Below are 25,417 nucleotides of genomic sequence, written 5' to 3'. Positions count from 1 at the left end.
CACGGCTTTATGAATATTAGCAAGGACTCCTAATTGATGCTGACATTGACAATTGAATTGTTGTATTACAGTAAGTTCCTTCTCTGAAGTCGTGCACAAGCTCAGCAGCAAGAATGTGCCAGCAAAGCAATTTTAAGGATTACAAGCCACTTGCATGTTACTGAATTGTCAAAGGTTGTTCCTAGGTTTCTGGAGTTCTGTATTCATGGCACATAGTGTGACAGGTGTTAATGGACTGTTAATGGACCCTGACTTTAATTATTCTGCATGGATCACTCAGACATTGATGAAGTGGCAGGAATTTCCGTTGACTTACAGTGTGACAGGGAAGACTAGCCGAATGATCAGAAGTGCCCCAGAATAGGAGCTGTTCGAGGGAGAAGCTAACGCAATAAAAGACTATATCCAGCTATGGTGTTCAGGAACAATACACCTGTCTGAAGTTTGTCGAGAAAAAAAATGTCAGACTTTTTCGAAGTCTCATTAAAGTACAACCATAACTGCAAACGCAAAGTAGGACATGAACAGTTTGCCCTGTGGCTTTGATTGTTAAGAGTTTTCCAGACTGTAGCAGCAGATATTATAAACTTCTCCCAGTTTCCCAACCACTATTCCAGTGAGGAGGAAACTACTGCTCAGTACTCCAAGAGAAGTGTATATAGTTGAATTCTCTAAAAACAAAGCTCATACAACTGTCAATGCTGGAAAACAGAAACAAAAACAGAAATTGATTGAAGCACGCAGCAAGTCTGCATCTGTGGAGAGAAAGCAAAATTACCATTTCAGGTCCAGTGACCCTACTTTAGAAAATTTAATTCTCTTTTGTGAGAGGTTAGCAGGCAGAATAAATGCATAGATTCACAAAACTTTGGGACTTCCCCATAGTGCTAGGTGCCATTGACTGCATACCTCTGAGGTATAATACAAGTGATAATGTTCACTATGAACAAGCTAAGGCTTGTTTCCACTGGATTTTAGAATCTTTTTTCCCAGAGTTGAAATGTCTAATACTAGGGGGCATGCATTTAAGGTGGAGGGGGAAAGTTCAAAGGAGATGTCGTTTCCACAGAGAGTGATAGGACTCTGGAACGTGCTGCCAGGGGTGGTAGAGGAGGCAGGTATGATAATGCATTTAAGGCACTTTTAGACAAGCACATGAATATGCAAGGAAAGGAAGGATATGGACCAAGGGCAGGCAGAAGGAATTAGTTTAATTTGACATCATGTTTGAAACAACAACCAGTGCTGTACTGTTCTTTGTTCTATGTTCTGGGAGTGACAGGTGACTTGATTGAAGTTTATAAGGTCCTACTTGCGGAACGTTTCAGAGAACATCTCTGGAACACCCGGACCAACCAACCCAACCACCCCGTGGCTCAACACTTCAACTTCCCCTCCCACTCCACCAATGACATGCAGGTCCTTGGACTCCTCCATCGCCAGACAATAACAACACGACGGTTGGAGGAACAGCACCTCATCTTCCGCCTGGGAACCCTCCAACCATAAGGGATGAACTCAGATTTCTCCAGTTTCCTCATTTCCCCTCCTCCCACCTTGTCTCAGTCAAATCCCTCGAACTCAGCACCGCCTTCCTAACCTGCAATCTTCCTCCTGACCTCTCTGCCCCCACCCCACTCCGGCCTATCACCCTCACCTTGACCTCCTTCCACCTATCGCATCTCCAACTCTCCTCCCCCAAGTCCTCCTCCTTACCTTTTATCTTAGCCTGCTGGACACACTTTCCTCATTCCTGAAGAAGGGCTTATGCCCAAAACGTCGATTCTCCTGTTCCTTGGATGCTGCCTGACCTGCTGCGCTTTTCCAGCAACACATTTTCAGCTCTGATCTCCAGCATCTGCAGTCCTCACTTTCTCCTTAAAAATCTTGACAAGGTGGAAGTAGAAAGCATGTTTTGTGGATCAGTTCAGAGCTAAGGGCCACTGTACTAAAATAAAGGGTCTCTGTTTTAGGATAGAGATGAGGAAAATAGTTTCACAAAGGTATTGTGCAACTTTAACACTCAGCTTCAGAAAGAAGAGGAGGATGGATAGATACTTGTTAAGTAGGGGGTGAAGGAGTAGTGGGTGCAGATGAGAACATAGGATTCAAATAGATCAACCATTATCTTCGCCCATGGTGGAGCAGGCTCAATGGGCTGAATAGCCTACTTCTAATTCATATGTCCCATGTTCTCAGAGAATAAGGCAGGTGAGCACCCATTATCCAGGCAGTGATCTTTACGTTTTGAAACCTTAGAGTGCTTACTGGGTAACAAGGATGATCTGATAATAATTTGGCTTGTGAATATGGTGCACTACCTTGGCATAGAATACACAGTCAGAAAGCTATACCTGCTCACAGAGTATGGCAGAGTGCACCACTGGTATACAGCAGAAATGCTTCCACTGTGTGCGTCTTTCTAGAGGAACCTAGCAGTATTCAGGAGAGTGTCCATTGAGGTTTGGGATGACCTTATTTCCCTATTCACTTGTAGGGCATAGGTGCCACTGGCTGACTAATGTTATTGCCCGTCCTTTGATGCTCTTGAGAAGGTGATAGTGAGATGCCTTCTTGAACTGCTGCAGTCAACAGATCAATGGACACTCTGCGACAATCAGCAGGCTGAAGTGTTCCCTTAAGTCAGAGAAAGCTTTAGCGGTGAGGAACATTCGGCCCCGGCCTTCGGGTGACCATCCTCCAAGGCCGAATTCGGGAGAAGCAATAACGCAAAGCAGAAGCTGGTAGCCAAGTTTGGTACCCCTGGGAATGGCCTCAACTTGGAACTTGGGTTCATGTCACACTACAAGTGACCCACTACACTATACACTCTCTCACACACAACACACACACTCCTACATACTCTCTCACACACAAACCCTCTCTCATACACACGTTCTCTCTCATATGCACGCACATGCACCGCCCACACTCACACCCATGCTCGCACCCTCTCACAGGCCTATAGCCATCATACTCACACACCTCCTTGAGTAAGCTTACCCATGCACATACACACACTATTTCACATGCACTCACACCCACATGCGCACACTCACTCTGTCTCTCCTGCATTCACACATGTGTACGTTTTTGGTGTGAATTTCTATTTGCAGAATCACATTTTATTTTGTTCAAAAACTGCATAAATCCATGTAAGATTCTATAAGTCCCACTTCAGAAATAGAACCAGTCTGACTCAACATTGGGATACAGACAAATTGTAACCTCACACTCTTAATGCATTGTCTGAGCTGAGGTGGCAACTATTGTTAGGAAAACTAAAACTATCTTGAGAATGTAACTTAAATGGAGTTCTGGGATTTACATATTAGTGAATCAAAACTAGCATGTCCTTTCTTATAGATGAAAGACTTATTCTAAGTTTGTTTAAAATATCATTACAGCTCCATGACACTATAAGCCTTTTGCTATAAAGTCTGTGTCTTATGATCTTATACTCCACAACCACCTGATTAAGGAGCAATGCTGCGAAAGCGAGTGCTTCCGAATCACCCGTTAGACTATAACCTGGTGTTGTGGGATTTTTAACTTTTTCCATCCCAGTCCAACACCGGCACCTCCAAACCATGCTGCAGTCCAGGTAGACCCCTACAATAGCAGAATCCGTAGGAGTATTGAAAGGCAGTGGGATCTGGGTATGCAGGTCCACAGACCACTGAAGTGGCAGTGCAGGTAGATATGGTGGTATAAAAGGTCTATGACATGCTTGCCTTCATTGGAAGGGGCACTCAGTATAAGGATAGACAAGTTATGCTGCATCTCTATTGAATTTTAGTTAGGCCACACTTGGAGTATTGAATATAGTTCTGGTCACCACACTACCAGAAGGATGTGGATGGTTTGGAGAGGGTACAGTAAAGATTTACCAGGATGTTGCCTGGTATGGGGGATTTTAGCTATGAAGAAAGGTGGGATAGGCTGGGTTTGTTTTCACTGGAGTTGAGGAGCTACCTGATAGAAGTTTATAAGATTGTGAACCAAATGGATAGAATGGAAAGTGTGCTCTTGTGACATTCAGGCTGTGCAACATGCAGCCAGTTTGTGCCCAGGGTGGAGGGATCAATAATTAGGGGACACAGGTTCAATGTGCAAGGGGGGATGTTTAAAAGAGATGTGAGTGGCGCGTTTTTCACACAAACATTGGTGAGTGCCTGAAACGTGACACCAGAGGAGGTAGTGGAATTAGCCACAAAAGCAAAATTCAAGAAGTGCCGGAATGAACACATGAATAGGAAAGGAATAGAGGAATGTGGGGCCTGTAAGTGAACACAGTTTTAATATAGAAGGGCAAAATGTGTCGGTGCAGGCTTACAGGGTCAAAGGGCCTGTTTCTGTGCTGTATTGTTCTTTGTTCTTTGTCCTGAGGGAGGGAATTCTGGAATTTTAACCCAGCAACAATGAAGGACAAGTGATTTATTTCTGACTCAGGATGGTGAGTCACTTAGAGAGGAACCTGCAGGTGGCTTGGTTCCTCTGTATCTGGTGCCCTGGTCCCTCTGGATGGAAGTGGTTGTGGCTTTTGAAGATGCTACCTAAAGATCTTTGGCAAATTTCTACATGTATTGTGTAGATAGTACACACTACTGCGACTGAGCATTGGAGATGGAAGGAATGGATGTTTGTGGATGTGGTGTCAATAGAGCAGGCTGCTTTGTCCCAGGGCAAAGACAATGTCAAGTATCTTGAAGGTTGTTGATGCTGCACCCATCCACGCTAGTGGAGACAATTCCTGAGTTGAGCCATGATAGATGATGGAGAGGGAGTCAGGAGGCGAGTTACTTGCTACGGTATTCCTTGCCTCCTGTTGACACTGCATGATTATGGTGAGTCCAGTTGAGTTTCTAATCAATGGTAATCCCCAGGATGTTGATGGAGGGGGAAGCATGCTTGGGCAATTTTCTACATTGTTGAGTCGATGTCAGTGTTGTAGCTGTACTAGGAAAGCTTGGCCAAGACTGCGTTAGTTTCTGGAGAACTGGCTACATGTTGCATAGCCTGACTATCACATGAACACAGTCCACCTATGGTGACCAGCAGAAGGGGGAAATACAGAATGAGAAGGAAGAGTAGGTAGAGGAGGGAGAGGAGGAAGTGAAAGAAAAGGGAAAGAGAAAACGCATACAGCACATTTTCAGCCAACCTGACACTGACTGACGGATTGTAAACCAACAAACACAATCCAAATGTCGCATTCACAAATCTTCCATAGCTTTCTTGGGTTGTGTTGCTGACCATCACAGTATCTTCTAGGTAACAATGCTAAACAGAAAAGCAACATAAGCATTGCAAACCAAACTTACAGAGCAGAGGATGCAACATTCCATACAAACATTAGATATCACACTGGTGCCTTTGGTATCTGACTTCCATGTCTTTTTGTCTGTTATAGTGTTCCTCTGCAGTAATCTGGTCTCCCAGCTTTTGGGTTGACAAGTGGCAAGTAACATTCGCATCACACAATTGCCAAACAATTACCATCACCAATAAGAGACAATCTAATCACTACCTCTTGACATTCAACAGTGTTACCAATACTGTATCCTCTACTGTCAAAATCCTGGGAGTTACCATTGACCAGAAACTCAACTGGACTCACCGCGTAAACACAGTGGCTATAAGAGCAAGTCAGAGGCTAGGAATGCTGGGCCAAGGAACTCACCTCCTAACTCACAAAAGCCTGTCCATCACCTACAAAGCACAAGTCAGGAGTGTGATGGAATACTCACTTCCCTGGGGGATAGGGGCAGCTCTTTAAATACTCAAGAAGCTTGACACCATCCAGAACAAAGCAGCCCCTGCCTCATTGGCACACCATCCAAAAGCATCTACTCCCACCACCATTGATGGGCAGGAGCAACAGTGAATATTATTGACAAGATTATTGACAAGAAATTCACCAAAATTTCCCAAACTGCATCTTTCTAACTCATAATTGCTTCCATTTGATTTGAATCATGTATTAGCATGTCTATTCAACATAAAATACAGTGAAAAGTGTGTACAGTAACCATGTATGGCACCATCCACATTAACTTCAAATAAAATTAAAACACAGAACACAGAACATTACAGTACAGTATGTGTCCTTCAGTCCTCGATCTTGCGCTGACCTGTGGAACAAATCTGAAGCCTACCTATCCTACACTATTCCATTTTCATTCATATGTTTATCCAATGACCACTTAAATGCCCTTAAACTTGGCAAGTCTACGACAGTTGCCAGCAGCGCATTCCACACCCCTACTATTCTCTGAGTAAAGAAATTACCTCTGACATCTGTCCTATATCTATTACCGCTCAATTTAAAGCTATGTCCCCTCATGCTAGCCATCACCATCCAAGGAAAATGGCTCTCACTGTCCACCCTATCTAACTCTCTGATGATCGTATATGTCTCAATTAAGTCACTACTCAACCTTCTTCTCTCTAAGGAAAACAGCCTCAAGTCCCTCAGCTGTGGCTCAAGGGCGGTGCCTGTGGCTCAAGGGCAGCACGGTGGCTCAGTGGATAGCACTGCTGCCTCACAGTGCCAGAGGCCCGGGTTCAATTCCCGCCTTAGGCAAAAGTCTGTGTGGAGTTTGCACATTCTCCCCGTGTCTGTGTGGGTTTCCTCCGGGTGCTCCGGTGTCCTCCCACAATCGAAAGATGTGTATGCCAGGTGAATTGGCCATGCTGAATTGCCCATAGTGTTAGGTGCATTAGTCAGAGGGAGATGGGTCTGGGTGGGTTACTCTTTGTAGGATCGGTGTGGACTTATTGGGCCAAAGGGCCTGTTTCCACACTGTAGGGAATCTAATGTAATCCTCCCTCCATACCAGGCAACATCCTCGTAAATCTCCTCTGAACCCTTTCCAAAGCTTTCACATCCTTCCGATTATGTGGTGACCAGAACTGTATGCAATACTCCAAATGCAGCCACACCAGAGTTTTGTACAGGTGCAGCATGACCCCGTGGCTTCGAAACTCAATCCAACGACCAATAAAAGTTAACACACCGTATGCCTTCTTAACAACCTTATCTACCTGGGTGACAACTTTCAGGGATCTATGTATGTAGACACCGAGATCTCTATGCTCTTCTACACTGCCAAGAATCTTACAGTCCAGTCCACTGCATTCCTATTACTCCTTCCAAAGTGAATTACCACACACTTTTCCGCATTAAACTCCATTTGGCACCTCTCAGCCCAGTTCTGCAGCTTATCTATGTCCCTCTGTAGACAAAAGCGAGGCCTGCAGATGCTGGAAACCAGAGTTTAGATTAGACTGTGTTGGAAAAGCACAGCAGGTCAGGCAGCATCTGAGGAGCAAGAAAATCAAGATTTTGGGCAAAAACCCTTCAAGAGAAATGGAGGCAGGAATCTGCAGGGCGGAGAGATAAATGGGAGCAGGGCAGGACTGGAGAGAAGGTAGCAAAGAGTACATTAGGTGAATGGGGGGTGTGGACGGAGGTGATAGGTCAGAGGGGAGGGTGGAGAGGATAGGTGGGAAGGAAGGTTGGCAGGTAGGACAGTTCATGAGGATAGTGCTGAGCTGGAAGTTTGGAACTGGTGTAAGGTGGGGGGGAGGGGAAATGAGGGAACTGGTGAAGTCCACATTGGTGCCCTGGGATTGAAGTGTTCCGAGGCAGAAGATGAGGTGTTCTTCCTCAAGGCATTGGGTGTATGTCCCCCTGTAAGCTACAACATCCTTCAGCACTGTCCACAACTTCACTGATCTTAGTGCTGTCTGCAAATTTATTAGCCCATCCTTCTATGCACTCATCCAGGTCATTTAAAAAAATGACAAACAGCAGTGGCCCCAAAACAGATCCTTGCTATACGCCACCAATAACTGAAATTCAGGATGACAATTTCCCATCAACCACCACTCCCTGTCTTCTTTCAGTGAACCAATTTCTGATACAAACTGCTAAATCACCCTCAGTCCCATGCCTCCATATTGTGTACCATGGGGGACCTTAATAAATGCCTTACTGAAATCCATACACACCACATCAACTGCTTTACGTTTAGCTACCTGTTTGGTTACCATCTCAAAGATTGTGTGACACGACCTACCCTAGCAAAACTGTGTTGACTATCCCTAATCAATTTATTCCCTTCTAGATGATTATAAATCCTGTATCTTTTAATCTTTTCCAACACTTTATCCACAACCAATGTAAGGATCACTGGTCTATAATTACCAGGTTTGTTTCTACTCCCCGTCTTGAACAAGGGACAACATTTACTATTCTCCAGTTTTCTGGCACTATTCCTATAGATGATGATGACATAAAGATCAAATCCAAACGCTCTGCAATCTCCTCCCAGACGTCCCAGAGAATCTTGGGATAAATCCCATCCTGCCCAGGGGACTTAGCAATTTTCACACTCTCCAGATTTGTTAACACCTCCTCCTTGTGAACCTCAACCCCATCTAATCTAACAGCCTGTATCTCGGTATTCTCCTCGACAATATTGTCTTTTTCCACTGTGATTACTGAGGAAAAATGTTCATTTAATATAAAGAAAGATAACCTAAAGAGAGTCCAAATTTCCTTTTCCGCTGCTGTTGCACTGCTGCAGGCTACACCAGCCAACACCATGCTGCCACCAGAGTCCCTCTCCAGGCCATGCCAACCACACCGTGCCACTGTCAGACTCCCGCTCTGGGCTTCCCCATCCTGGTTCCTCGAGTCCCACTCCAGGCTTCCTATCACACACCATTCCGCCCCCAGAGTTCCACTCCATGCTTCACTATCCCATGCCATGCTGGTTTCCCAGAGTCCCAGTCCGTGTTTTACCAGTCCACACCATGCCGGCACCATTCCCCACACAGAAGCAAGAGTCCTGCTCCAGGCTTCACAGGCCCACAGACTTTGTAGGTCATACTCCCTCTGACGATAGCACCACTGCACCGGAGCCCATCAAAGCCTCCTTCCTGCAAAAGAACTCTCTTTATCAGCTACATTTGAGCAGAATCTAAATAGAACTGAGAAAAAAAGAAGGGGAAAAGAAAAAGAAAAAGCAGACAGAGAGGAATAAGCCTGGGGACTAGAGCCAAACACTGCCTATTCCACTATCACCATTTACCATGGAAATCTAGAACGACAAAGGCAACAAATACATGGGAACACCACTATGTTCAAGTTCCTCTCCAAGCCACTCACCATCCCAACTTGGAAATATATCACCATTTCTTCACCATTGCTAGGTCAACATCCTGGAATTCCTTTTCTCAAGGCAATGTGGGTCAACCCACAGCAGCAGGACTGTAGCTGTTCACTACCACCTTCTCAAGGGCAACTAGGGATGGGTAATAAATGCTGGCCAGCCAGCTATGTCTGCATCCCACAGATGAATAAACAAAAGTGCTAGACAATTTTACACATGAGAAAGGGACTCGTACAGGAGATTAACTTGATGGAAATAAATGACAATAACAGACCATTCAACAGCATTCACAACCATGGTGATACTGAAGCAGTGTTCCTACCTAGCAAGCCATTCAGGCTTAGACTAAGGAGTGATAAGTAACATTTACACCACATAATGACCATCTTCAAAGAGAATCCAACCTTCCATAGATGTGCAACAATTTTAGTCTTGGCTTATGCCTCATATCAACAATTGAGTTTCCTTTGATCAGAGATTGAGCTGTAGCAGTCATACAAATACTATGCCTTCAAAAGCAGTTCAGAGACTAGGGCTTCTGCAGTTAGTAACCCATCTGCTGACTCCACAAAGCCCATCCACTGTCTGCAAGGTACAAGTCAGGAGTGTAATGGGAGAATGTCTGCTTGCTTAGGTCAGTGTAGCTCCAATGAGAAACTTGACACAACACAAGACAGCAATCTTAATCAGTATCCTATCCACCAACTTCACAATTCACTCCCTCCCACTGATGCATTGACAGCTAGTATGTACTTTATATTATACACTGCACTGCAATAACTCACTAAGCCTCCCACAAAGTCACACACCAGTCTGATTTAAAACTACATTTGCGAGAGATCCAAGATGGCGGCGACCCAGCAAGTCTGAGTCCACAGTGCTCTACCCAAGACTTGGGCAAGGTGGGCTACCCGCCCCCACCACACTCACTAAACCATCTATAATAGTTGTTAATCTTAAATAGTTGCCTATCAATACATTTAAATAGTCTGACACTAGCTGGAAAATGAGTAAAGGGAAGGGAGCAGGTGGCTCTAAGAAAGCGGGGACCCCTCCCCCACCCCTCTCCCTCTTCAGCTGCAGCAAAGATGTCTGCAGCCGCCCCTGAGGACTTACCAACGAAGATGAACTTTGAGGAGATGTTTGCCAGGTGGGAGGCGAAGATTGATGCTTTTATCGATGAGTCTCGGCAGAGCAGGGAAGCACTCTCGGCCGAGTTGCAGAAGCACGGCTGAGACATACAGGAACTGGAGCGCCGAGTCGGAGAGGTGGAGTCGAAGGCAGCGGCCTCGGAGACTGCGGTTCAATCGGCAGCCGACCAGGTCCGGTCTCTCAAGAAGCGAGTCCAGAACCTAGAAAACCACATAGACGACCTCGAAAATCGAGGTCGTCGAAAAAATATTCGGTTGCTGGGCCTTCCCGAGCAGGAAGAGGGAGGCCAGCTCACAGTATTCTTAGAGCAATGGCTGCCACAATTTTAAAACTGCAGGCTGGATCAGACAGGTAAGGGTGGAATGGGCCTACCGGGTCGCAGTACGTGGGCCTGGCTCAACCCAGCGCCCACGCCCGGTCCTGTTCCAGCTGCAGAGCTATAGGGAGAGGCAGATGCTCCTGGAAGCCTCAAGAAATTTGGGAAAAGATCCCCAAGCTATGACCCACAAAGGATCCGGGATCATGCTGTTCCAGGACTTCTCCCCAGCTTTGGTCCGAAAGAGGAAGGCATTCGATGAGGCGAAGAAGCGTTTAAGGGACTTAAATATCCAGTACTCCTTACGATATCCAGCGACGCTACGCCTTAGCCACGAAGGATCCATATATAACTTCGGATCACCAGAGAAGGCTAAGGAATTCTTGGACTCTCTTAAATAAACTGTAAGAGATTGTGGACGTTGGTCTGCCTTTCCCATTATTTTGGTTTACATCCCTTCATTTTTTCTTATCTTTCCCCCTATGTGTGTATGTATATATATATATATATATATATATATATATATATATGTTGGGGCGTTTGGTTAATGTTGGTGGGGGGAGGTGGTTATTTTATTCTATTTTACTTCTGTCTTTAGGAGCGGGGTTGTTTTTCTTTCCCCTGTTATTTTGTGTTATTATATTTAAGTATTATGTGTTGAGATTGTAATCTTATAGTTATATATTTATATATGGTATTAATATTCTCAAATATATTTAGATGTGGGTGTGGGTGGGGGTGGGGTGTTCATTGTTAACTCTAGCTTTATATTATATTTGAATTCTCCTCATTTTTATTGAGGAACACCTGGGTCAAGGGTGGGGCACTGGTTGGAAGAGGGTAAGATGGACTGTGGGAGAGGAAATGAAGCTCCCCGGGAACAAGGGAGAAAATCTCCAATTAGGAATGTTTTATATCTTTTTTATTTTGAAAGAGTTTTTTGTTATATTGTTTTGAGTGTATTAGAGAGTCTTTACTTTTGTAAATCTTGTATGCTCCATGCTCGGGATGTTCTAGATAGGGTTTCCCCTCCCAAGGGGTCTCGGATCTGCCCAGATGATTATGGCTGATCAGTCGGTTAAGTGGTGCACCTGGAATGTCAGGGGGAGCAATTCGCCAGTTAAAAGGAAGAAAATATTATCAAATCTTAAGAAGGAGAGAGTTGATATAGCTCTCCTACAGGAGACACACCTGTCGGATAAAGAACATTTAAAATTACGACAGGGCGGATTTGATCAGGCATTTTTTTCTTCTTTTAACTCGAAAAGCAGGGGAGTCGTTATCCTTGTCTGGAAGAATTTCCCTTTTAAAATTCTAAATCAAATAAAAGACGAATCTGGACGATATATTTTGATTAAAGCCCTCATAAATGGAGAAGAATATGGGATCTTAAATGTGTACTGCCCCCCGGCACACCCCTTTAAATTCATAACGGAAGCTTTTTCAAAACTGATGGCCTGTGGTGCCCGTCATACAATTATAGGGGGAGACTTTAATTGTATTATGGATCCAGAAACAGACAGGATTCCCAAGAGTGCCGCTGGAGTGTCTCCCAGATCTAGACAACTGGCGGATCTGAATAAAGAATTAGGATTGGTAGATGTATGGAGATGTCTCCATCCACAGGGTAGAGATTTTTCTTTCTACTCTAATACACATAAATGTCACACAAGAATTGATATGTTTTTTGCCCCATCGATTTTTCTGAATTCTATATCAACCTGTAAAATAGGTACTATAGCAATCTCCGACCATGCCGCTGTATACATGGAAACTAAGGTAAAGAACAATGGGACATCCGCTCGGCATTGGCATATGGACCCCTTCCTGATAAAAGATAGCAAATTTGTAAAGTACTTCTCCCAAGAACTTAAAACTTTTTTAGAAATTAATACAGGTACGGCTAGCAATCCGTCAATGATGTGGGAGACCATCAAAGCTTATGCACAAGGTTTGATCATCTCCTATTCAGCGACCCAGAGGAAAATGAAGGGAGAACAACAGCATCCGCTCGAAGCTCGCCTAAAAGCAACCAAAACAGCATACGCTGGTAGATCTTCTATCACAAAATTGCAGAGGATTACAGCTCTTAGGACAGCTTTAAACACCGCGCTTACTCAAACGGCTAAAAGGGAAATATTATTTGCGAAACAAAGACTATATGAATATGGCGACAAACCGGCTAGATACCTAGCATTTCTTGCAAAGAAAAAGAAAGCCCCTCAAACTATTCCGACTATCAAGGAAAGTACAGGTACCCTGACTTATGATCATAAAAAGATCAACGCGACCTTTAAAGAATTTTATTCTGAACTATATAAATCGCAGGACTGCGAAGATAGGATTAGGAGGACGCAGTCATTTTTAAAAAATTTGACCTTCCCGGGCCTGACTCCGGAACAGGTGTCGGCCCTAAATACCCCTTTAACAGTCCAAGAAATACTTGAGGCAATTAGGCAACTTCAGAGCGGAAAAGCACCGGGCCCGGATGGCTTTCAAGCTGAATTCTATAAAGAATTTACAGGAATATTGGCTGACCCACTTATGGATATGTATAATTTTGCACATAGTCAGGTCTGTCTCCCGCCGTCGCTGAAAGAAGCAAATATTTCTCTTATCCTCAAAAAAGGAAAAGACCCAAAAGACTGTGCATCTTACAGACCAATATCCTTACTAAATGTAGACTTTAAAATTCTCTCAAAAATGTTAGCACTGAGACTAGAAAGGGTACTGCCATACATCATAAAGGAGGACCAGACGGGATTTATTAAGGGCCGCAGATCATCCAATAATATCAGAAGGGTCTTGAATATGATCCAAGCCTGTCATCAGGGAAAGATTCCAGGAGTAGTAATTTCATTAGATGCGGAAAAGGCATTCGATAGGGTTGAATGGTCATATTTATTTTACACATTGGAAAGGTTTGGCGTTGGACAGGTGTTTACCAAATGGGTCTCAACATTGTATAATGACCCCAAAGCAGCTGTTATTACTAATGGGTTAAGATCGGATGGCTTCAGTGTGGTTAGGGGCTGCCGTCAAGGATGTCCTCTCTCACCATTGTTGTTTACGTTGATAATCGAACCATTAGCAGAAACCATCCGGACTGACCCTAATATAACGGCCCCTAGGATTGGTACAGGCAAACACAAAATTACCCTCTATGCAGATGACGTTCTCTTATTCCTCAGTAATCCTTTAATGTCAGTGCCACGTCTAATTCAAGTTATTAATACATTTAGTGCATTCTCAGGCTATAAAATTAATTTTTCAAAATCGGAAGCTATGCCAATGGGTGGCCTGGTTATGATACCCCACCTAATGGACGGATCCCCTTTTCCTTTCCGTTGGTCCCTGGAGGGTTTCTTATATTTAGGTATTTTTATCACGTCAGTATTTGGTCAGCTGTATAGGGCTAATTTTGTACAATTAATGGAAAGGATAAGGCAGGACCTCCAGCGATGGAGAGACCTTCCGATTTCCTGGCTAGGTAGAATAGCATTAATTAAAATGAATGTTCTGCCCCGTCTCTTATATCCTATGAGAATGCTCCCGCTGATGCTGCCAAGACTAGCCCTACGTAAATTATATGGCTGGTTGGGCTCCTTTGTTTGGAACCATAGACGGCCCCTTATTAAGCTGAAGAAGCTACAGCTTCCACAGGCAAAGGGAGGACTGGATTTCCCAGACTTTAGGAAATATCAGTTAAGCTCCCTACTAAGTTACATAGCTGATTGGGTTTTGTCTGATCCACAATCAATCTGGTTGGATATCGAAGCCTCCCAAATAAAATATCCACTTATTAACCTTTTATTATCAGATAAGAGGAAAATCATTACAGACCACTGTAAAAATCCCATAATATTAAACACAATTAAGGCCTGGAATATAATGCGGCAAAATGAGGGTAACTCACATAAAACATCCCCCCATGCACCAATAGTAGGCGCATGGGGATTCCAACTGGGGATTACAGATGCCACCTTTAAACTCTGGAGATCCAGGGGCACCTCATGCTTAGGGGACCTATTTAAAGATGGGATCCTGATATCCTTTGAGCAGCTGCGTCTGAAATTCGGAATACCTAATGGGGATCTCTTTCGATACTTCCAAATTCGAGATTATATACAGAGGAAGACTAAATTAATAGATAGTCTTTATAAATCAGACAGAGAACGTAATGTCCTACGACCAGCGGGGGTATCCTCCGTTAGCACTATATACCATTTGCTACATGATGGAGTCTCAGAAGACATGGATGACCTGCTTAAAACATGGGAGCAGGACTTGGGGGCTAGAAATCTCTGAGGATATGTGGAATGACATTTGGGAAAATGCTAGAAGAATTACTATCTGTAACAGAACTCAGGCTATCCAACTAAAGATACTTCATAGGGCCCATATAGCACCGGCTCGACTGGCAAAATTTAAGGCAGGAGCATGTCCCAAATGCAAAATAGAGGTGGGCACTCTTGTACATTGTCTGTGGACTTGTCAGAAAATCCGCAGATACTGGACTAAAGTAGCAAGTACCCTGACAGAAATTTTAGGAACGGAAATTAGGGTGGACCCTGTATCTCTCCTTTTGGGCTTTTCGAACCTTTCATCTCTGGATACGCACGGGAAGAGACTATTTTCTATTCTCTCTTCCTGTGCAAGGAAAAATATTTTGGTGAACTGGGTGGCTGAGGGCCCCCCTGGACTTTCAAATTGGCACAGATTAATTATGGAATATATCCCCCTTGACTTCCTCACAAATATGGTGCACCGAAAGACTGAATTATTTTATAAAATATGGCAGCCCTTTTTGAATTATATAAATGCAGATATTTCAGCCATCCTAACAAGGGCTTTTATTTAGTGAAGATTTCAGACCTGGCTGCTCCGGGGTCCCTTGGGAGAGGAATCCCGCACGAATACAGGTTTTATTACATTTGATGTTAAAACATTCCGAGCATGTAAGAGACTTAGGTTTACACTCTGGTTAGTTATAGGTTAGATTAGTAGAAAGTTGAGTTTTGTTTTTTTTATTTTATTTTGGTTTTTGTTTCTTTCCTTTGTTAAATTTTGACTATTGTATATATGATTTAATTGTACATCAATGTTTGTATTTGAGAGTTTTGTTTATTTTTGTAAATTTGCAAAAATGTTAAATTTCCAATAAAAATATCTATATAAAACTACATTTGCATTTCTTTACTGTTGTTGGTTCAAAATTCTGGGACACCCTTCCTGACAGCATTCTGGGTGGCCCGACATCCTAAGGAGGTTCAAGTGTTTAGCTCACCCTCACTTTCTCAGGGACAATCAGAGATCAGCAACAGATGTTGGTATCATGTTGGTATCACCAGTAATGCTAAATCCGATGAACGAATAAAAGACTGAAATTGTACAAGACCTTGATAGAGTATGTCAGAAGGATCCATTTCCATTAGATGGTAAGTCAATCTCCAAAGGGCAGAGATTTCATATCGACTGTGGAAAGACTGGAGGGGAATTCAGAAGGAAGAGGTGTCAGCAATTCTGGAAAGTGTGAAAATAGATAAGTCCCCTCTGATGGATGGGATTTATCCAAGATTTCCCTGGGAAGCTGGGGAGTAGATTGCAGAGCCTTTGGCTTTCATCTTTGTGACATCGTTATCTGCAGGAGTAGTGCCAGAAGACTGGAGAATAGCAAATGCTGTCCCCTTGTTCAAGATGAGGAGTAGAGTCAACTCTAGTACTTATAGATCTGTAAGCCACACTTCGGTTGTGGGTAAAGTATTGGAAAAGCTTATAAGAGATAGGATTTATAATGTTCTGGAGAGGAATAAGTTGGTTAGGGACAGTCAACACAGTTTTGTGAAGGGTAGGTTGTGAATCACAAACCACATTGAATTCTTTGAGATGGTGACCAAACAGGTGGATGGAGTGTGGTGTATATGGATTTCAGTAAGGCATTTGATAAGGTTCCCCAGGCTAGGCTATTGCACAAAATGCTGAGGCATGGGATTGAGGGTGATTTAATGGTTTGGATCAGAAATCGGCGAGCTGAAAGAAGACAGAGAGTGGTGGTTGATGGGAAATGTTCATCCTGAAGTTCAATTATTGGTGGTGTACTGAAAGGATCTGGTTTGGAGCCACTGCTGTTTGTCATTTTAATAAATTACCTAGATGAGGGCGTAGAAGGATGAGTTAGTAAATTTGCTGATGATACTAAGGTCAGTAGAGTTATAGATAGTGCAGAAGGATGTTGCAGGTAACGGAGGGACATAGATAAGCTGCAGAGATGGCCTGAGAGGTGGCACATGGAGTTAAATGTGGAAAAATATGAAGTGATCCACTTTTGAAGGAGCAACTTCTTGGCAGTGTGGATGAGCAAAGAGATCTTGGTGTCCATGTACATAGATCCATTACAGTTGCCACCCAGATTGATAGGGTTGTTAAGAAGGCATACAGTGTGTTATTGGTAGAGAGATTGAGTTTCAGATCCACAAGGTCATGCTGCAGCTGTACAAACCTCTGGTGTGGCCGTAGTTGGAGTATTGCGTACAGTTCTGGTTACTGCATTATAGGAAGGATGTGGAAACTTTGGAAAGGGTTCAGAGGAGATTTACTGGAATGCTGCCTCGTATGGAGAGAAGTCTTATGAGGAAAGGCTGAGAGACTTGAGGCTGTTTTCATTAGAGAGAAGAAGGTTGAGAGGTGACTTAATTAAGACATACAAGATAATCAGAGGGTGAGGTAGGGTGGATAATGAGAGCCTTTTTTCCTCGGATGGTGATGGCTAGCACAAGGGGACATTGCTATAAATTTGAGGGGTGATAGATATAGGACATCTGTCAGAGGTAGTTTCTTTACTCAGAGAGTAGTAGGGGTGTCGAACGTGATGCCTGCAACAATAGTAGACTCACCACATTTAAGGGCATTTAAATGGTCATTGGATATACATATGGATGAAATGCAATAGTGTAGAATAGATAGGCTTCAAATTGGTTTCACAAGTCATCGTAACATCAAGGGCCAAAGGGTTTGTACTGTACTGTAGCATTCTATGTTCTATTTTTTTCATATGGCCTGATCGCAGTGGGGTTCTGGGGCTCAATGTCAGAGAGGACAGTAGATCCAGAATTCCTTATCGTAACTTATTTTATTTTACAAAAAAACCTTTCAGTGTCATCATTTACAATTGTGATAGCCCTTCTTCAGTCAGTACAGAAATGGTGATTTAATAGCTGTGTTTCTAAATTAGCTTGTTATGCATAATTTCCACCCATGGCTCTGACCTAAATCTAGACTAAATTTTCCATTTTCACTTTCTAAATGGTTTCTTAATCTCCTAATCTGTGTTTTATATTCATCCTCATTCCTTAATTCGCCGGGTGTCATGATACTTTTGGAACTGCAGAATTTTTGTCTTCACTTGCTGTCAATATGATGCATATTTCAAAAGTGATCTCCAAATGAACACTTAGGAAGTATAGTATTTGCAGATGAAGTCAAACAAAAGCAATAGGAAAGATTATGTTTCATGAGAAGAGATGGCTGCTTACCAAGAACATTAACAAACAGTTCAAGAAACAGTTTGTAAAGAGTGTTGGACTTTGGCTCAATCTACCAACTTACTTTCTTCTCCTGTGTGTTCTTTAAATGAAGCAATAGGAGAAGATATTCAATGTCACACTCTTAGTTTTATTTTAGCAGTTAGTGGATAAAGTAGACAGAGCTCTGGGTCTAAACCTTTCTGTCCCTGACAAACTACAAAATGTGTCAGTTCAAAAAGAAAAGACGTATTCCTGCCCCTGACCCAGTCTTTTATACAATAAAAAACGTCATGCAATCACTGAGATGGGATTATCTTCTGATTGGCTGTTGTTCTGACTCCATTCTCCGCCTCCTCACGTTCCCGGATGTCCGACCCCACATGACCTTCTTTTGCCCGCGAAACGGAGCACCACGTGACCTCCTTCGGCCCGCGAAACGGAGCACCACGTGACCTCCTCGCACCCTTCTGGGGCGCGAAACAGAGCGTCACGTGATCTCCCTCCGCACACGCAACGGAGCATCACGTGACCTCCAAACACCAAGGACATCTACACTCGCAGCCAGCCATCTATTCTACAGTAAGCCATATATTCACAAGAGCTTGATTTGGAATGTTGCTTTGTGTAGATGGAAAACTGAGACTTTAAAAAAGAAAGGAGAACCACTTATTAACTTATTAGGGTGGCATGGTGGCTCAGTGGTTAGCACTGCTGTCTCACAGCACCAAGGTCCCAGGATCAATTCCAGCTTCAGGTGACTGCCTGTGTGGAATTTGCATCTTCTCCCTGTGTCTACTTGGGTTTCCTCCGGCTGCTCCAGTTCCCTCCCACACTCCAAAGATATGCAGGTTAGGTGAATTGGTCATGCTAAACTGCCCATAGTGCGAGGTGCATTAGTCAGAGGGAAATGGGTCTGGGTGGGCTACTCTGCAGAGGGTCAGTGTGGACTTGTTTCGCTGAAGGGCATGTTTCCACACTATAGGGAATCTAATCTAATTTAGCTAGCTTTGAATTTGAGGTCACAGGAGGATGGAAAGAATCAATTGGACAAAAAAAGTGAACATTGATGAAGTGCTGTGAAGAGTGAAAGAAGAAAGAAATTTGTGAACATAATTAGCAGCCAACGAAGAGTCTGGGCATGGTTCATTTTAACAGGAAATGGACTTGGAAATTACATTATGGAGGAAAGAGAATATTAATGGTAGATAACTTGAAAATTGCAGGAAATCATTGGTGAATCAAATGACTGATGAATGATAGCAGTATTCCTGTGAACCAAGAACCTGCTTTCAGCAGAATCCATATCATAATGGTCATTCCCCACACACTCCCATTTATGATTATTTCCAGTGCCCTTCTTCCACAAGAGGTCAGTTCTCATCCTTTGGTCACAGCAACTAATTAGTAACTAACGAGGGACCAATTATGTTCTCCTCTGGTTTGTATTCATTAAGGCTACAATTAACATTCTGATGGAAAAAAATTGGAATACCATTATAAAGTCACCATTGTTTATATTATTTTAAGTCAGGAAACACATCTTTACCTTCCGTTTTATTCAGTTCTAGTAATTTGGTCTGTATAATGGTCAGATGTTTTATTCTGAATTTTAGTTTATTTTGCAGAATGGTTGGTCTGTTAATCTGACTGGATGATATTGCGAGGGTGAGGCCAGAGCTAGTGTATCTCATCCATTTAGCCACATGGTGGTAGCAGAGGCTAGTAAAATGAGCTCATCACTTGCTACCTGAAACTGCAGTCTCTGTTCAGGATGAGAGTTGGTAAATCAAAACTGAAACAGAAGCTTCCAGTCTCCAGATATTTATACACTGGATGTACCAGTGTGAAAGATTTGCAAATGAGACCCTTTGCAGGTTTAAACTTCCTATGGGCATTGGCCCTGCATACGACATCCTCCAAAAGAGCCCTAACTCTGAGTTACAGCAATACACTTCAGAAGGTCCTGACTCACTTATCTTGGCGGAAGGATCAAAACCAGTTTTTCATTAACTATACCACTGCCCTCCACCTGGACACTCCAAAACTTCCCATTGACCTCTGACCCACCTGACCTTCTACTGACCTGAGCCCACAATGTAACACAAACTCCAAACCCCTGCCACAACAATCCAACTTCCCCTAGTCTCTGTGACCTGACTGGACAAACACCTGGTCTGACTCATTCACCATGCTGACTCTCGACTGATTGATGTTCCCACACCCCCAACCCAGCCACTTTACACACCTACCTGCTGCTCTCCCTTCTCAACTACCTGTCAACCCAGCCCTCACTTGCTTAATTTTTTTCAACTCGTTCATGGGACCTGGCCAGCTGTACCTGTGCCAGAATTTATTGCCAATCCCTCAATTACATTAAGGAGGATTTGTGATGACCTAGTGGTATGTTATTATCACTGCACTGTTACTACAGAGAGGTTCTGGGGACACAGGTTCGAATCCCATGATGGAATTTGAATTATTTAAGAATCTGTGATGAAGAGTCTAACAATGACTGTGAACCCATTGTTGATTGTTGAAAAATCCATCTGGCTCACTGATGCGCTTTGTGACAGGAAACTGCCATCCTTACCTGCTTTGGCCTTTCTGTGACTCCAGACCCACAGCAATGTGGTTGACTCTTAACCGACCTCTGGGCAATGAGTGATGAATGATAATTGCTAACCAAGCCAGCGATTCCCTCATCCTGTGAATTACTTAAAAAAAAGGTCATGATTTGGAGATACCAGACTGGGGTGTGCAAAGTTAAAAATCACACAACACCAAGTTATAGTCCAACAGGTTTAATTGGAAGCACTAGCTTTCGGAGCGCTGCTCCTTCATCAGGTGGTTGTGGAGTATAAGATCATAAGACACAGAATTTATAGCAAAGGTTTACAGTGTGATGTATCTGAAATTATACATTGAAAAAGACTTAGATTGTTTGTTAAGTCTCTCATCTTTGAACATGAACAGTTCCTTCATATGTAAATCACAGAACATTTAAAAGGTACATTCACAAGTGAACTTTAACAATTGGTGTCATGTCGGCCTAGAGAATGTATTGAAGGTGTGAGCTGTCCTGTGTGAGACTATCTGTGCCAGAATGGTCAGACTGATTCTCAGCTAAAAACTGGAGTTACAGATTCTTACATGGACTCATGCAGTTTTTGAGCAAAGTAAAATGTAATTCTGAAGTACAAATTCACCCCACAAACTTATATGTGTATGGATGCATGTGGGTGTGTGTGTTGGGGGAATGGGGTGCGAAGTGAGGGTTATAAGGGTGTATGTATGTGTGTGAGTGTGAATGTAAATGGGTATATGTCTGAGAGGGTGCATGTGTGAGTGTGGGAGTGTATGTGTGAGTATATGAGAGAGGGTCTGCATGAGTGTGTGTGTGTGTGTGTGTGTGTGTGTCTGTTGTGTGTGTGCATCTGTCTGTCTGTGTGTATAGTGCAATGAGGTCACCTATACTGTGACATGAACCCAAAGTCTCGGTTGAGGCCATTCCCATTGGTATCGAACTTGGCTATCAGCCTCTGCTTGGCCACTTTTCGTTGTTGCCTGTCTTGAAGTCTGCCTTGGATAACAGTCACCCGAAGGTCCAAGGTCAAATGTCCTGGACCGCTAAAGTGTTCTGCAACTGGGAGGAAACACTCCTGTCTGTAGATTATTGTGCAGTAACCATTCATCCGTTGCCGTAGCTTCTGCTTGGTCTCACCAATATACCATGCCTCAGGGCATCCTTGCCTGCAGTGTAAGAGACAGACAACAGAGTCACGTGAGAGTTGTCTTCTTGAACTATTGTAGTCCATGCACTTTGGGTACATCCATAATTCGGTTAGGCTGGGAGTTCCAGATGTTGATCAAGCACCACTGAAGACAAGACAATATAACTTCAAGTCAAGTAACTTGGAGGGGAATGTGAAGCTGGTTGTGTTCCTAAGTATCTGCTGCTCTTGTCCTTTTAAATGGTAGTTGTTATTGGTCTGGAAGGTGCTATCTAAAGAGTCCTATTGAATTTCTGAGAGGTGGCAAATGGAGTTTAATGCAGAAAAGTGTGAATTGTTTCATTTTGGAATGAGTAACAGGAATACAGCATACTGAGCTAATAGTAAGATTCTTGGGAGGGTGAGCAGAGTGTCCATGTGCATAGATCCCTGAAAGTTGCCACGCGGGTTGGTAGCGTTGTTAAGAAGGCATACAGTGTGTTAGCTTTTATTGGTCAAGGGATTGAGTTTCAGAACCATGAAGTCATGTTGCAGCTGTACAAAAATCTGGTACAACCTCACTTGGAATATTGCATACAGTTCTGGTCACCGCATTATAGGGAGGATGTGGAAGCAATTGGAAAGGATGCAGAGTAGATTGACTAGGATGTTGCCTGATATGGAGGGAAGGTCTTAAGAGGAAAGGCTGAGGGATTTTGAGGCTGTTTTTGTTAGACAGAAGAAACTTAAGAGATGACTTAACAGAGACATACAAGATGATCAGAGGATTCATTAGGGTGGATAGTGAGAGCCTTTTTCCTCAGATGGTGATGGCTAAAACTAGGGGACATGGCTTTAGATTGAAGGGTGATAGATATAGGATATATGTCAGAGGTAGTGTTTTTACTCAGAGAGTAGTAAGAGTGTGGAATGCCCTGCCTGCAACAGGAGTAGACTCACCAAGTTTAAGGGCATTTAAATGACCATTGGATAAACATATGGATGATAATGGAATAGTGTAGGTTGGATGGCCTTCAGGTTGGTTTCACAGGTCGGTGCAACATCAAGGCTAAAGGACCTGGACCGTGCTGTAATGTTCTATGTTCTATGACGTGCATCTTGTAGGTAGTGCAATACTGCTGCTAATGTGAATCAATGGTGCAGAGAGTGAATGTTGTGGATGTGGTGTCAATAAAGCGGGCTGCTTTGTCCTGGAAGGTGTTAGCTTTTTGAGTATTGTTGAGGCTGCACTAATACAGGCAAGTGGAGTGTATTCCATCATACTCCTGAATTCTGCCTTGTCGATAATGAAAGGCTTTTTGGGAATCTGGGATTGATTACTTGTTGCACTTTTCCTACCTCTGACCTGTTCTAGTTGCCACTGTATTTATCAGGCCAATCGAGGTCAGTTTCTGTCAATGGTAACTGGCTAGATGTTGATAGTGGAGTGGTGATGTGATGCTATCAAATGTCAAGGAGTAATAGTTAGATCCTGTCTTCTTACAATGATCAATACGTGATGCTTGTGTGGTACAAGTATTGATGGTCACTTGTCATCACAAGCCTGGATACTGTCCAGGTTGTGCTGTATTTAGGCATGGACTGTCTGATAGTCTGAGATATCATGAATGTGGCTGAATATTGTGCAATCATCCATGATGCTGTGGATTTCTGAAGGAAACTGAGATGGGTCATCCACTCAACAATTCTGGCTGAAGGTCATTGCAAATGCTTCAGTTTTGCCCTTTTTACTGATATGCCAGGATCTTGAAATCATTGAGGATATTTGTGGAACATCTTCCTCCAGTGAATTGTTTAATTGTCTACCACCATTCATGACTGAATGTGACAAGACTGCCGAGTTTATATCTAATCTATTGATTGTGGAATCACTTAGCTTCTTATTCTGTTTGGTATAAAAATAGCCCGATATTTTAGTTTCACTACTTTGTTACCTCATTTCTAGATATGTTTAATTTTGTTCCTGGCATGTCCTCCTGCACACTTCATTGAACCTTACAGGATTATCCTCTCTCAGTCATTTCTGAAAGAGGCTTGGGCCCTTAAGATTTTTCTCACTTAAATATGACAACAAATGCTCTAAATTCAGGGATGTGGGGTGTCTTCCAGCAATGCTGTCCACTCTGGTCCATAAGAGGATTGCTGTGCTCCAGTATTTGAGACAGATACTGCTTTGAAGCTTGGTCCCAAAAGAGTCATAGGAAATTAATCAAGGAATTTTCATCTGATTTTGGTTTGAAATCCAGGTCGTTCTCAAATAATGGGCATTCTGGCAGCATGATGTGCTCATAATGTCGCTGATGAATTAAGGAATGAGAGTTTTGAGGACACTCCCCTCTGTTAGCAATTATGCAATTCCAGCTGAGATCAGTTTGCGTTGTTTGTTCTGCGCATGCGCCAATGTCCGCGCTGAAATCTTCGTGCCATTTTGTACACGTGCCGGTGCCAGCTGCCGATAGAGCAGCTTTCTGTGAGAGGAACTGTACAGAGAGCAGGTTTCTGTGAGAGGTACTGTACAGAGAGCAGGTTTCTGTGAGAGATACATTGAGCAGCTTCCTGTGAAAGGTACAACACTCCTAGATTGTCCCTTCTTTTGAAAAAAATGGAGGAGCATAGTGACAAGAATGTTAGCAAGAAGCATCCTGGTGATAAAATTGTGCAAAACAAAAGCTATAACACTGGAAGAGAAGCTAGATATCATAAAGCATTTTGAATGTAGGCAGAGAATCTGTGATATAGAACATAGAACATAAAAAAATACAGTGCAGTACTTGCCTTTTGGCCCTTGATGTTGCGCCGACCCAAGCCCACCTAACCTACTATTCTCCATATGCCTATCCAATGCCCGTTTAAATGCCCATAAAGAGGGAGAGTCCACCACTGTTACTGGCAGGGCATTCCATGAACTCATGACTCGTTGAGTAAAGAATCTACCCCGAACATCTGTCCTTATACCTACCTTCCCTTAATTTAAAGCTATGCCCCCTCATAATAGCTGACTCCATACGTGGAAAAAGGTTCTCATTGTCAACTCTATCTAAACCTCTAATCATCTTGTACACCTCTATCAAGTCACCCCTAAACCTTCTTTTCTCCAATGAAAACAGCCCCAAGTGCCTCAGCTTTTCCTCATACGATCTTCCTACCATACTAGGCAACATCCTGGTAAACCTCCTCTGCACCCGTTCCAGTGCCTCCACATCCTTCCTATAGTATGGCGACCAAAACTGCACACAATACTCCAGATGCGGCCGCACCAGAGTCTTATACAACTGCAACATGACCTCAGGACTCTGGAACTCAATTCCTCTACCAATAAAAGCCAGTATGCCATATGCCATCTTCACAGCACTATTTACCTGGGTGGCAAATTTCAGAGATCTGTGTACATGGACACTAAGATCCCTCTGCTCATCCACACTACCAAGTATCCGACCATTAGCCCATAACTCCATCTTCTTGTTACTCTTACCAAAGTGAATCACTTCACACTTACCTACATTGAACTCCATT

The sequence above is a fragment of the Hemiscyllium ocellatum genome, chromosome 17 (assembly GCF_020745735.1).
Source record: "Hemiscyllium ocellatum isolate sHemOce1 chromosome 17, sHemOce1.pat.X.cur, whole genome shotgun sequence".
Lineage (NCBI taxonomy): Eukaryota > Metazoa > Chordata > Chondrichthyes > Orectolobiformes > Hemiscylliidae > Hemiscyllium > Hemiscyllium ocellatum.
The sequence above is the reverse complement of the archived record's forward strand: the minus strand, read 5'-3'. Positions refer to the sequence as shown.